This window comes from Falco peregrinus, chromosome 5 (assembly GCF_023634155.1).
Source record: "Falco peregrinus isolate bFalPer1 chromosome 5, bFalPer1.pri, whole genome shotgun sequence".
Taxonomy (NCBI): domain Eukaryota; kingdom Metazoa; phylum Chordata; class Aves; order Falconiformes; family Falconidae; genus Falco; species Falco peregrinus.
Window position 1 is genome coordinate 21364957 of NC_073725.1, and position 13516 is coordinate 21378472.

Consider the following 13516-nt stretch of genomic DNA (forward strand, 5'->3'; position numbering starts at 1 on the left):
ATCATAGACCACAATGGCTGGGGTTTGCTTTCAGTTCAACGTTTGATATGCTGTGATCTCTATAAATTGTGCACGCTGGAGCTCTAGAGAATTATGCTCAACTTTTCTTGCCTTTTCATGTTGTCTATATGTTTTTTCCTCAAGTAACTGCAGAAACTTAGCTCATTTCAGTGTGAAAGTTTCTGTGTCAAAATAGTGTCCTTTGTATCCTGTCTAACTAGATGAGATGCTAATATATAACCCAGAACAGAATTATCACTTTAAATGCGAATGCAAAAACTAATAGAATTTTACCATTCTGGAAATAGTCTAGTTTGTTTTTCTTTGGATTTAGGCTGATTTCAAACCCCCCTCTTTTCTCAAACACTGGCTTACAAGGGGGTGTTTCGGGGTTGAGCCTGAAACCTGCAGCACTGTGATGGTCCTTGGTGTGATCTTGCTGCCTGTGTACAAATGAGGATGGAGCAGTTAAAGGGTTGAAAGCGTATCGACTCTGCAGTCAGGGATTTAAAGATTGTAGCTGGCATAAAAGCAGATGCACAAAGCTTTTATCTCAATAGCTCAGATGACAAAAGCGGAGTAGCTACAGTAGTGCGGGTCCTGAATGTTTAGGCAGATATACCTCTAAGTTGGGGTGGTCTTGGGATCCTGCCCAGCCAGATGAAAAGCCACCTTGCGCGCATCTGCACAGCTGTAATTTCATCTGTATTATTGCACCATCAGTGTGCTGCAGAGCAGACAGGAGCCCAGGCATGGCTAAGCTGTGCCATGATCTCCTGCAGCCCGGAGAATGGATGGGGACATTGCAGGACCATGGGGCTCTTGTTTGAATTGCAAGGGGGCTGGAAGCACAGTCCTGACTCCTACCTCTGGACAAGTATATTTCAAACAAGGTAAAGAAACAGTCTTGGAGCCCCACAGTGAGGTCTGTGTGGTGTGAAGTCTTGAAGCAATGCAGAGAGGAATTCAAAGTGTAGTCAAAGGTTATGCACTTTGCTTTCATTACTACAGTAAAATAGAATTCAAAAGAGGCATATAAATAAAAAATGTGTGCCTGGATGAATATGATGGCATTTTTGAAAAGGAAAAAGGATTCCTCTGAATAATATTTAAAATTTAGTATTAAAAATTTCTGGAATTAATACAAATGACATCTTTAGAAGGTCAGAAATTGCTTCAGAAGGATATCTAATATTTAAAGCTGAGTAAAGGAATCCGCTGCTTACAACCACACTTTTGCCCATGTTGCCTGGGACTTGCTTCTAGCTGAGGCTGGGGTGGTGGGACTGACCCTCTTGCTCTGTGGGTTAAGATGCACCAACCTGGGTGATGGCACTTTCTGTATGCTTTTCATTAATGTGAGTGACTGTGTGAGCTAATTGGTGAACTCAGCACACCTTTAGGAAAATCCATCTCTGCCCCAAAGAAAGGTGAGGGGGAAAATCTGAGCGTCCCATGTAAATTGCAGTCTATGTGGCAGAGGAAAAAAGCCTGCTGTGGCTGGCAGAGGTGGTCAACAGGATTTTAAATGAATAAAATACATAAATAAGTAAAAAGGAATGAACAGAGTTGGTACCCTCTTGCTTCAGCCCTACACAAAACCTCTTAGTGAGGTGCGTGGAGCGTTCCTGCCCTTGCTTTTATGCTTGTGGTCTCAGGTTAGGGTTTTCCTTGCTTTCTGAGGGCTGTTTTGCTGTGGGCACAGGTGGTGCTGTGCCTGCGGGGCTGGCAGGGCACAGGAGAAGCGGAGGCTCCCCCGGTGCAGGCATCCTGTACCTGGAGCTGATGGGCTGAACCAGCATCTCAGCGCTCAGCCTGCTCCGTTCAGTTCTCACACACTTAAACACGGTGTTGGTGTCGATGGTTTTTCAAATGGTTCAGTTAATCCCATGCCACCGTGTTAAGGTAGCGTCCCTGCATGCCTGCTCTTAAAACTTATCTTCCTGAAGCAAATGCCTCAGGGAATGCGGGAGGATGAGGTCTAAGAGATGGTGGCATACCCTGTTGTAGAAAGGGTGATTGGTGGCATAAAGCTGTGTTTTGATGTGCCCCTCCGAATGAGAGCCTTGCTGGTGGTGGAGACTGACCTGATGTGCAGAGCGGCAGTGCCTGGCTCACGTTGAAAAATGCAGCCAGGGAGAAGCAAGCCCGTCCTCTTGGAAACATGCTCATGCTCCTTCCTCATCTCCCTCCTTGCCTGGCAGCCAAGGAGGGCAGGTGAGCAGGGTTTAAACCATGTTGCCACCATTTGTCCTAGGTTAAACAAGGGCTGTGGCAGTTCTGAGCTGCCAAACTCAAACTCAGAGTTTCCCACCTGGGAGGGGAATCGCTGAGCCGTTGTGGCATAGACCCACGTCCTCTGGGGTCCAACCTGCCCATGGCAAATTCTCTGTATTTCTTGGCCCATCTTATTAGCCTTTTGCACAGTAAGGGACTGTATACCATGTGGAAACTGTGTATGTTGTAACGACCCTTTACTTGGTGTTTTCTTTTTATCCATTTTGCAAAACTCCGAGGTATGGTTACACTGAGGTTACAGCAAGTGAATAATTATATTGCTGCTTTAAATGCCTGTTAAGTAATTATAGTAACAGAGACAGTATCAGTCTCTTTCCCTCTAAAGCTGTATCCTGTTATCACTGTTGCATTTTGGTCCCTTTAGATTAGAGTCGACTTTAAAAAAAGCATTTTTCTGTGCTATCACCAAGGGGGAGCAGGCATCATATGCACACTTGTCCTTGGGTGCAGAGTCCCTGGGGACCACGGTTGAATGGCACCAGCTATGGCGATACGTGTGGTTAGCACTAGACCAAGGAACTGAGCAAACAGGAAGGCTTTGCCTGAGCTCATGGGCAAATTAGGTAAAGCAGTCTTTTCTGACTGATTGAAACACTAATTGTCACAGTGTCAATGAACCCTTGTTCATGAGCTGATTAGAAAATAGCAGTTTTCTTTTTGGTAAATTTGAATGCATTCCCTCCCTTCCTCCCGCCTCTTGCTATTGTTTCACTCTGGTATTTCAGTGCTCGCTCACTGTGGCTGGTATTTCCAAATAAAAAAAAAAGTCACTTTCAGCAACAAAAGAAATATTGTTTAGAATTTTACTTTGGAAAGAGTTGTCAGAATTGACTTTTTCCAGCGAATGTGCAAAGAGCTGAAACTTGGAGTTTGCCTGGCTGTCCTCACCTGTTTCAGTCAGGCTGACTTGGGTGCACCTTTGGACAAGTGCTGACGATGTGTTGGGACGGTGAGTCCATTTCACTCTTCTCCCCACGCCATACTGATTGAGGAAGAAGTCAGCTCGAGGTCACTGTATAACCTGGTAAGGCTGACTTTTTTTCTTCTAGTGGTGATGACCTGCTGCTGTTCGACTACTGAAAGGTGTATAACGGTAAGCATAGTAATAGCTGAGTTGTGGGGCACAGAGGTATCACCGATCTCTGGATCCCACCTCTCCATCCTCAGTGGGGGTTTGTCGGCAGTGAATTAGTTTTCCAGGATTTGTAGTGGGAAGTTCTGGTTTGGTCAGTGCAGCATGCCCATCAGCCAACCTGATGTCTGAGTGCTGGCCTGGTAACAAATGTGCACTGTGCAAAGTGAGAGGGCTCGCTCTGGGGAGATGTGAAGTGGCACTGGGGCTCTGTCTTGCAGGTTAGCCGGAGACAAGTCTTACCTGGAGCACCTATGTCTTGGTTCATTTTGTGCATCTACAGGGCAGGAGACCCCCTATGTGTGAGGGATTTGGGTAGCGTGAAGAGTTTGCTCCTGGCGCCTTCAGTTTTGTGTCGAGTAGAAGTGTCTCAATATGCTTGCCAGGGTGCAGGCAATTTTAAACATGGGTATGAGCACCTTTGCAGTGATCCTGGTACAGATTTGATACGTCAGGATTGTTGCAGTTCGGCCACCCACCATCCTCCACAGCATGCCCCCACCGCCTCCCTGCATGCTAATGCTGGTCATTCTCAGAAATGGTCTGGCTAGAAACAACCCTAACAATAAAAACAGTTAGTAATCTTTCTGCAAGCCTGGTGAATGTGACACGTCAGATTCAGATGGGCCTCAGTAGCCATGAGAAAATCCATTGACTTCAAACTCCATGGAGAGCTGCTACCCAAAGGACCTGACAAGCTGTCAGCCTCGAAGCTGTATTACAGGGTGCCCACACCTTGTTTCCCAGCACCCTGGCCTGCTAAGTGCATGGAGGTGTAGGCAGAATTGGCTGCCTTGTTGATATCTTCTGTGGCAATAACGAAGCTGAAGAAACCAAAGAAATCTGAGGAAGTGAGATTTATTCTAGCATGACCAAGAGCTCATCTCATGCTTTCAGATGCCTTCAGTTTGTAAAGATTATGGTCCAAAGACTTGTTAAGTGAGTACTTTGCTAACTGTTGTGATGGAAGATTAAAAAGAAACTAGATAAAATTTTCATCCAAACTGTGGGTGACATTTGAGAAATGCTAAATTAACCTTCAAAATGTCTCCAAATGTCTTGTTTAGGAAAAAAAAAAGAAAGTAAGTCAAAGACATTCAGTCTGGTTAACACTGACAATGAATGAGTGCATGTAAACAAATTCCCTCCAGCATTCATGAATGCATTTCCTCAGCCACCAGTATTTCATCAGGTAATGAATAATTTCCACATCTGTCTTATCGAACAAAAAAACCCGCCATGTGAGCTTGAAGGTGAAGAGGGAGCAATATATTTAAACTAAACCTGGACTCAGTTGAACACCAAGACTTCATTAAAAAAACACAACAAACCCTGAATGCTTGCAGTATTACCATCCTGTTCCAAATAGAAGAAATTAATATAGGCTTAATTCTGTATTTTTGTTCATAATACAACTTTCCCATTAAATTGCAGGATTCCAATTTCAAGCCTTAAAAAAACTAAAATGAAAATTGAATAAAAAATTAATATGGGTTAAGTGCTGTGAAGATCCTTACCAGCCTGCCTTGTGCTTGCCAGTCCCACGCTTGTACGCCCATGCACAAGGTGCTGATGCACATATTTGTCCTTTCAAAGACAGGTGCTTTTTTTTTTTTTTTTTTTGAGGATGGCTTAAACACATTGGAGCCCCAGCATCGCTGGTGGAGCCATGGAAGGAACAGATTTTTTTTTTTTTACTTGCTGCCCTGGTTGCAGGGATCCCATGTGCCTGAGGTTCTCCCAAGGGGCAACCTGGTCCATTGCTGCTTGGCTACAGGCTTCCTGGCACATAGACAAGGGCAGTTGTCAAGTTTTCCTGAAGCAGAACATCTCAATAGTCACAGTGGACCATGTTCCCCGTGGGAATCTGCTGAATATACTGCCTTCAGGGCAGATTAGTGCCCACTAATCCTCTGTTCGAGAGAAAGAGACTCAGGTGTTTGCCAAGCACCAATGAGCCAGTCTAGTCCTTCTTTCCCTCCCTCAGCTTCCTTTTTTTTTAATAAATCCTTCTCAAAATTACAAAAGCAGATCCAAGTAATCATAGTGACTCAGCTGTAGAGTTATAAGCAGTCCACATTGCAGATTAAATTTGCAATTGGTAATATCGTTGTGCTGCACTGTGAAAATGAAAAATTACTCTTTTCCTGCTTGCTACATGTAAAGTACCACATGCAAAGATTTACATCAAGCCAGAACAGTTAATAGAAGAGGAAGGGGGGGAACTGACATCCTCAGATGGGTTAGAGACCATCTCCCGCCCTGTCCCGTTTTACCAGCAGTGATCTTGGCTGGGTTTATCAGCAGAGGAAAAAGGAGACAGACCCCAAAGCAATATATGACAGGGCATTCATTCACAGCTACACATTGCTGGGAATGGCATTTCTTTCTGATCCCACCTGTGATTGTATCTATTTTTTTTACCTGCAAATATATCATTCATATTTCTAATCTGAAACCCACCCAGAGCTGCTGTAACTGCAGGTGCTGCTCATTTCAGTCAAGCATTGAAGAGTTTACAAAGATTTAAATTGATTAAGTGTTAGCATGGAGTAATGAATTCCAAATACTGGTATGCTGATTATAATATTGCATTTGCACTGATTACTTACAAGTCTGATTGCCTTTCTGATTGAATCCAGTACTCTTCTTTGGCTATGGGATAAAACAGATAGGAGCATCCAGTCTATTCTATATCTCTGGCTTTTATATCTTATTCCTGTCCTCCTAAGACAACTGTCCCAGCAGTTCATAAATGATATCACAACGTTGTCCAGATTCTGATTTTTTTCCCAGGTGAACTGAGAAATGTTTGTGTGTTCTTTTTGAACTCAAAGGCAAAATTCCCATTGATGGCAGTAGGATCAGGAAATCTCCTTCATAGTCCTGCAAGTTTCTTCTTGCTACCCAGCTGTGGTCTTGCTCACCCCTTCTTTTAACATGTTCTGTTTTCTCTGTGTCCTGCTGAGGTGAGGTTGGGAGCCTGCTTTACCCGCACTGAACATCCCATCCGCTCGTTTCCCTGTGTTGCTTCACCGTGTCCTAGAAGATATCTGGACATTTTACTCATTTTGGTTTGATATAAACAATCAGTGTTTTGAGATTGTTTCTATCCAAAACCAGGGATACAAACACCAGGTTGGAAGCTGGCCAACTATTTTACCTGTGGTTCTTATATTACTCAATACAGCTAACTATGTCTAGAAGAGACAATGCAAAGCCATGCAGAATATAATTTCCCTTTTCACAGATTTTAAACTGCAGAAGGACTGTTGGATTGTGTTTATAAAATAGAAACACCTCGGCTTTGATTACAGTACATCAAAGATGAAGAATCTGGTATTTCTCATGGTAATTCCCTCCACTGGTTAAAAATTTTCACTGTTAAAATGTGATCCTAATGTCTGACTTGATTTGTAGGCTTCAGCTTTATACCACTGATGCGTAATGCATTGCTTCGCTAACCTTAATTTTTTGGTGCTGTGCTTTTCCTCCCTGTGAATGTTCTTAGGTGCTGTTTTTGGTGATCCTATTCTAAGCAAAAAAGATTCATCTTGACGTTTCTTACTGTAGGAGGTTTCCTTCCATCCTGGCAGCGTACCCAGGTTTTGTAACAGCTTTTTGAAAAAGATGTGATTTCCACATCTGTCCTTCCCGTTGGGCTTGGAAGGGTATGGAACAGCCCCTTGTTTCTTCTCCATGATCTTTGATCCCCTGATCACAATGGGAGCTCGTGCTGTGTTGTTCATTCATTATTCTCTATAGGTCCTTTCTTGGGCTTTCCAGCCCCAGCATCACTTTCTTTAGATAGAGGGGACGTATATTTCCCCTGGATGCATAGCTTGGTGTTTGACTCTACTCATACACCTTTAGTACGGGACTAATTTACTGGATGTCCTTGTCCTGCTTCTGTGAGCGCTCAGCCCTCATCCGTGTTTATCTCTTTGCCATCTGCATAGTTTAGCAGAAGTGATTTCTTTTTTATTTCCAAATCAGTGATAAGCGTACTGAATCAGATCAATATGATATCTCTCCACACTCTTTTTGGGCTGCCTACAGGCTTCAGACTGTACAAGGCTTGGTGGCAAAGTGATTGCAAGAGCCCTGATGAAGGAACCTTCAGTGGAAGGTGATGATTGAAAGGCGCCTTTGCCCTGCTGCCAGCCCTGCCTGCCCTCCGCTGATCCCCACGTTGCCCTCTGCCCTTTGCCTACATAGCGAGTGGAGCTGGAGGACTGGATGGGAAGGGGATTCCTGCCATCGGTAGGATACTGTGTGTTCTGAGTTTCCGACACACTGCAACATGGTGACAGGAGGATTTCGGATGCACTGTAAGGGATTTATGGTGCTGCAGTGGGGTGGCAGGAGAAAGCTTGAAATGTGGGGGTTTGATATGCCAAAATGTCACGCTGCTGTTCTGATGGTAGCTGTGGGTTGTGGTAAACAAACTTTCCTGAGAGTCACTCCTTACTAGAAAAATCTTTTTTTCCCCTATTCTTTTCAGCAACACTTTAAAGGACTTAAAAGCAGCTTTAGTGCCAAAGTGCCACTTCTGTCTCTGCTTGCAGGTATGCACCTGAAATAGTATGAACCATAAATCACTTTAAAAGATAGCAGCAGAAGCTTCACAAATCCTTGTGATTCAAACTTCAGAGGAAGCTAATGTAGCAATTCAAAAGTGGAGGACTAGGAAACTGCAGTCATGAAGACTGAAAAGATCAGGAACTGAATTCAGTTAATCACATAAAGATTGTCGGTCAATAGAGCAACGGTGAGATGTTTAAAGGTTTTAATGACTCCGCTGGTGAAGGTCCCGTAGCTTGATAATCAATTGTCCTTGAGTTAATTATCACAGTCATATTAGCTTGGCAAAGCAGAGATAGAGTGGTGGGTGGCTTTTATGTGCCGTAGAAATCTTAAAATCAGATTGCTATATCCTGAATCTTAAAAAAGAACGTCTTGGCAGGGGAAACACTTTTACTCTGAAGCTCACCTTTTGCTTGCATCACTTGAACAAACAGCAAAGCAATTGGGCATGCTTTTATCCAAAAGCCTTTACTTTATCAAGAAGACAGAAGTTAGACGTGGTGTGACTGTGACCTAGACATAAGGGTGTCACATCCACAGGCGCAGTGTCTGAGGGCGCACCTGGGTGCAACAGCATGCAGAGGTATCCAAACCAGCTCTGAACACAAAATAGTATGGTCAGGGTACCATGGCCCCTGACTTCTTGCCTGTAGCCCCACATGTGGACAAGAGTGCCATAGAGAGGGCTACTCGAATGACGGGCTTGGACGTGGCTTTTGACCATGAGTAAATCTTTCCTGGACTTTTTCCAGCCTGATTTCTTCTCTCTCCAGACTGAGGTTCAGGCTGCAACCGCCAGCATGTGTTACCAGTTACCCCACAGTAACCAGGGTTTCCCCACGGTGCAAAAAGATGACAGTGACTCCACAAACTCTTCATGAAGACCCTGGCACTTGTGAAATACTGTGGACCTGCTTTGGGAGGTCTATGACTTTGGGTCACACTCTGAGGACATGGAAGAAAATTTTATTGAGGTTAAGACTCTTTGTCCATTGGCACCTTTGAAACAGGTCTTATTTCTGCTGTTTAACCCCAGTTTGGGGTGGGAAGGAGTGAAATTCAGCAGAGTTCTGATCTTGAGTAGGGAGAGGCTTTCGTTATCCCTTAGGCTGCCTTTAGTTCCTATAGATGTGGCTCTAAGCATACTCAGTGATCCAGGAATTATATTATACCACTGCTGAGCCCATAAAAATTTCAAGAATATGTTTGAGGTTCATGCAATGTTCTTGGAAAGATTTGTGCCCTACAGTGTCATCAAATACACGCTGTTTAAGGGCTGTTGGTATTCTGTGATTTTCCTGTCTGTAGTCTAATTTGAATCCACTAAACTTCAGCAGGGTATCAGGGCAGTCTTTCAAAAAACAGGAATGACCTGTGCTTCTAGGAAGCTTGCATTATTTTTCCCCCCCTCTGTCACCATTGAGGTGATTCCTCTCATCCTATTTCGTAGGTTTTTCTTAGATAACTCCGTGTCAACGTGCACTATTTTCTCTTACCATTTCGCTTGGCCGACCTGAAAAAGTCTGTGCAACCTGTTTTTTAAATGTCAGTTTGATTTGAGGTGGCAGTTAAATCACTTCAGTCCTGCCCAAAATAGTAAATGTAAACACGTTAAACAGGTCTTGTGTTCTTCTTGAACAGAGCCCCATCAACTCCCACTGAAACCAGCAAGAAGAATCTTCCTAACTTGTCATAGGGCTGGGTTGATCTCCCAGTAAGGTTTATTCATCATCCCAACAGGCTTCCTCTGACAATGTGAACTGAAGTTCATGCTGCTTTATCTAAGAAAAGAAATTAAACTGATTAGATACTTTCAAAATATAGCAGTTTAATTGCCTTCAGGCCTTTGCAAAGTCTCCAGCTGGGTTGACTACTAATATTTTGCAATTATTCTCATCATTATAAAATTACAATTATGCCTGTTTGCTGATGATTGATCGTGGTTCAGAATGGCTCACACATGTATTCCTTGATACATGGATGTAGGCCTGCTCTAATAAAAACTATCATATCTTCAACAGAAGGTGATAAAGACCTGCTGAGACACGTGAACGGACAATCTGGCTCAGAATATTAAGCAGGTTCAAATGTGTGATGCTGGGCTCCCAGCAGGCTCCTTCTGATACCTTACTGAGTCCCTGTGTGAGCCATATCAACAGCGTGCCTCCATACATTGTTAATTAAGTATCTTGCCCATATACTTGGGATTTGAAAGGAGCATTCACTATACTCATGTAGCATGATATGTTGCAATGATTCTTGCTTACCAAGCAATGCACTAAGAAAACTGAAGCAGAGCTACATTACCCCTCTTGACTCAGGTTAAACTAATTTTCATGCCATTTCCTTTTTTTTTCCTTTCTTTTCTTTTCTTAAGAATACAGACATTTTTCCAGATCCAATAAGAAGGCCCAAACCACATGAAAATCTTGGTGTGGGAGGTAAGATAGACTGAAAAAGAGGAGGGGCAATTGCAGAAGGGTGCAACAGCAAAGGCAGCTCCAGGGTGCTCCTCTGGAGGGGTTCACCACCCAGGGTGGATGCTGGACACCATGTCAGAAAGTTCACCAGGAAGCATCTCCTTGACTCTCCTGTTGGAGGTGTTCTCATTCGAATGAGTGAGTATTGGTTTAATACCTGGGTGTATAGCCCTGGGGTTTTTGGAGCTGGGAAGCTACATCAAGACCTTGTTCCCTAACCCTGTGGCCATGGCCATGGCTGTGCTGAGGTGCCTCCCTCTTCTATTTTATCCACAAGATGTTCTCTGCATGCAAAAAACTTCAAAGTTTTCTCAAAAATAATAATTTGCTGCAGGGGTCTGACAATAAACATTTCCAGATGACACTACACCCTGTCCCATGGAAATAACCACATTAACAGCCATCGAGGGAATTGCCAAGTATTCCTGAAAGAGTGATTGCATTTGAAATTCCTCTATGAATTATTTTACACCCGTGGCATTTTATAAACTCAGCAATGCCAAGTCACCTTTAAATTGTTCTTTTGGCACCATATCAAAACTGAGCACGCTTCTTCCACCTACATTACATCTATACAAATCAATAATTCCCCTGTGTAGGTTTTAAAAAACTCTCCTGGAGTAATCCTTCTCTCCCAAATGAGGAGATTAAGCCATGTGCTCCAAATGGGACTTAGTGATGTTTTCCTACTTGATCACTTTAAAGTCTTTCCTCACTCTGTGGTAGCTTCATAAAGTACCTTTTAGCTTTTAGCATGATCATGGGAGTCTGACTTCTCTTTAATTTTCTATGTAATGCATTTAAGTGACCCAAATCCTTTAATTCAAGGACACTTTATTAATTTACGGCTAAAGAATTTTTCCCTCTGGCTTTAGTCTGTACTGTCCAGGAGGTGCAGTTTGCCAGTCACGCCATGCATAAATGTATGCCTGATTACAAGCTCTTAGCCACTTTGTAAAACCGGGAGCTCATGTGGAGGTAGCAGAGTGGTCACTCTGCAACCGGTGAGTAGACACAGGCTGTCTGCAAGCTGCCAGCACGGCTGTGGGCTGCCGCTCCCACACAAGGTTTGTACAAACGACGTGAGCCACTGTGTCTTCGGCAAAAGAGGGGGAAGGATTATACTTCAAAGAGTAATGCTTGTATAACTCTACTATCATTGGTATCGGTCTCAACCTGAAAACCTGAACACAAGCAAAAAGGCCAGCTGCTACCTGGCATGCGTCTGAAACCTGGGATGTTGCGGTGGTAGGGCAGGGATGGGGAAAGCATGCTCATGCCTGAAGTTCACTCGCTTTTCCAGCTCCATCAGCTTGACTAAAGATATTATTGCTCCAAATAAATGTCACCCACTGATACTCTCTTCATTAGATCTCCTCACCGCACCATTGCAAAGGCATGGCCATCAGCATGCTTCAAAATGAAAGGAACTGGCTCCTGGTGCCCTTGAAAACTTGCACAGAAAGTCTTGCCTTGCATTGCATTTAGATCTCAATAAACAGCCATATAGCAGAGACTAGGAGAGCTCTCTGATAACCAAAAAGCTTGTTGCTGTCCCATGAAATAAGGTCTGGGCAGGCTGATCATTGTTCTGCTGAATTTATTCAAATTTATTCATGGTGAGATTATTCCCGGGGGCAGGGTTTGTTGCACATTTATCATGTCTTTTAAGAAGAAAGTTAACTCCATCCCAGCTGAAACCAGGACAGCAGTTGTCTCCTCTCTCTCCTTTTCCCATTGGTATCCCTGTATTAACAGGCAGCAGAAATACCCCTTTTCAGCTTTCCATTTCACCAGCCCCAACTAGCCAAAATCTTAGGTTGCTCTTCTCCGTGTTCTTTCTTTCCCTTGTTTTGCACAGAGTGGTCTCAACAGAGGGCAACGATGATGCTAGTACAGCCTTAGCTCCTGTGACAAACGCTTCACCACACACACGTTGGGACCGTATTAGCTCCCGTGGCCCCAGCAGCCGCTTTGTTGTCAGTAACCGGGCATCGCCTGGCCAATGAACTCACCCAAGGCTTTCTTCCCTTCAGGTATTTCCAGCTGATGAGCTCCCAGTTTATAACAGGATTTCTGGTAATCGATGCGATTGATTATTAACACGCAGCGTGGTACCTTTCACCACTTTTCTGCTATTGAGTTCTGAAGATCACCCAGTACTTTCTATGTGATGCCTCAGGCTCCGTTAACTTTTACTGAATTTATTAAAGCTGCTGAATTTTAGCCCATTTTCATTTGCCTCGCTTGAGTCTAAATTAACAGTTAAGCTTCTAATTATGTCCCACTATAACCAACTCAGTCTGAGGAATCAGCGAGGAATCAGAGTCTATTTGTAAATTCATGCCTGTGTTTGTATGCCCAACCCTCTACCCCCATATTTTATGTGTACTCAGAATAAGATGCCATCAAACATGACAAAAGATTATCTAATGAACCATTCAGCTATACTGCTTATCTAAATTGAACGCTGTATGAAATAAATTACAGTTTGCTATAGAAAAGGAAACATATTTTACCTTATGCTAAAAATTGCATTTACTCCCCAAATCAATCATGTTTCCCAAGGTTGATGAATAAACTAAAGTCTCTGCTCCTGCAAGCGCCAGGCGCTGGGTTGGAAGGTAGGCACAGACAGCTTTTGCACTAGTGTATTTTTATCTGTGGAGTGGTTCCTCTCCTAAAAGAAGGCACTTGTGCCTGCATCATATATACGCTTTTTTGCTGTGCTTCCTGCGATTGCTTTCTTTTGTAGGTATTCTGTTTCCATCAAGTATTTCTGAAGATTGCATGCAGCCCGTGGGAGGGGTAAGGTGAAGTGGCAGGTAGTGTGATGCCTTCTGAGTTCTTGTCTAAAATGAATGGGCATGAGCGGTGAGGTAGAGCTTTCTGAGGGGACGCAGAACTGGAGGCATCTTGCTAGCAAGTCTATTCCTTGTCAAGAGAGTGTCAAGAGACTGTTCTTAGTAATTTCAGGCTGGAGTTACCCCCAAGCGCTCATATCTTGAGAAATTCTCTG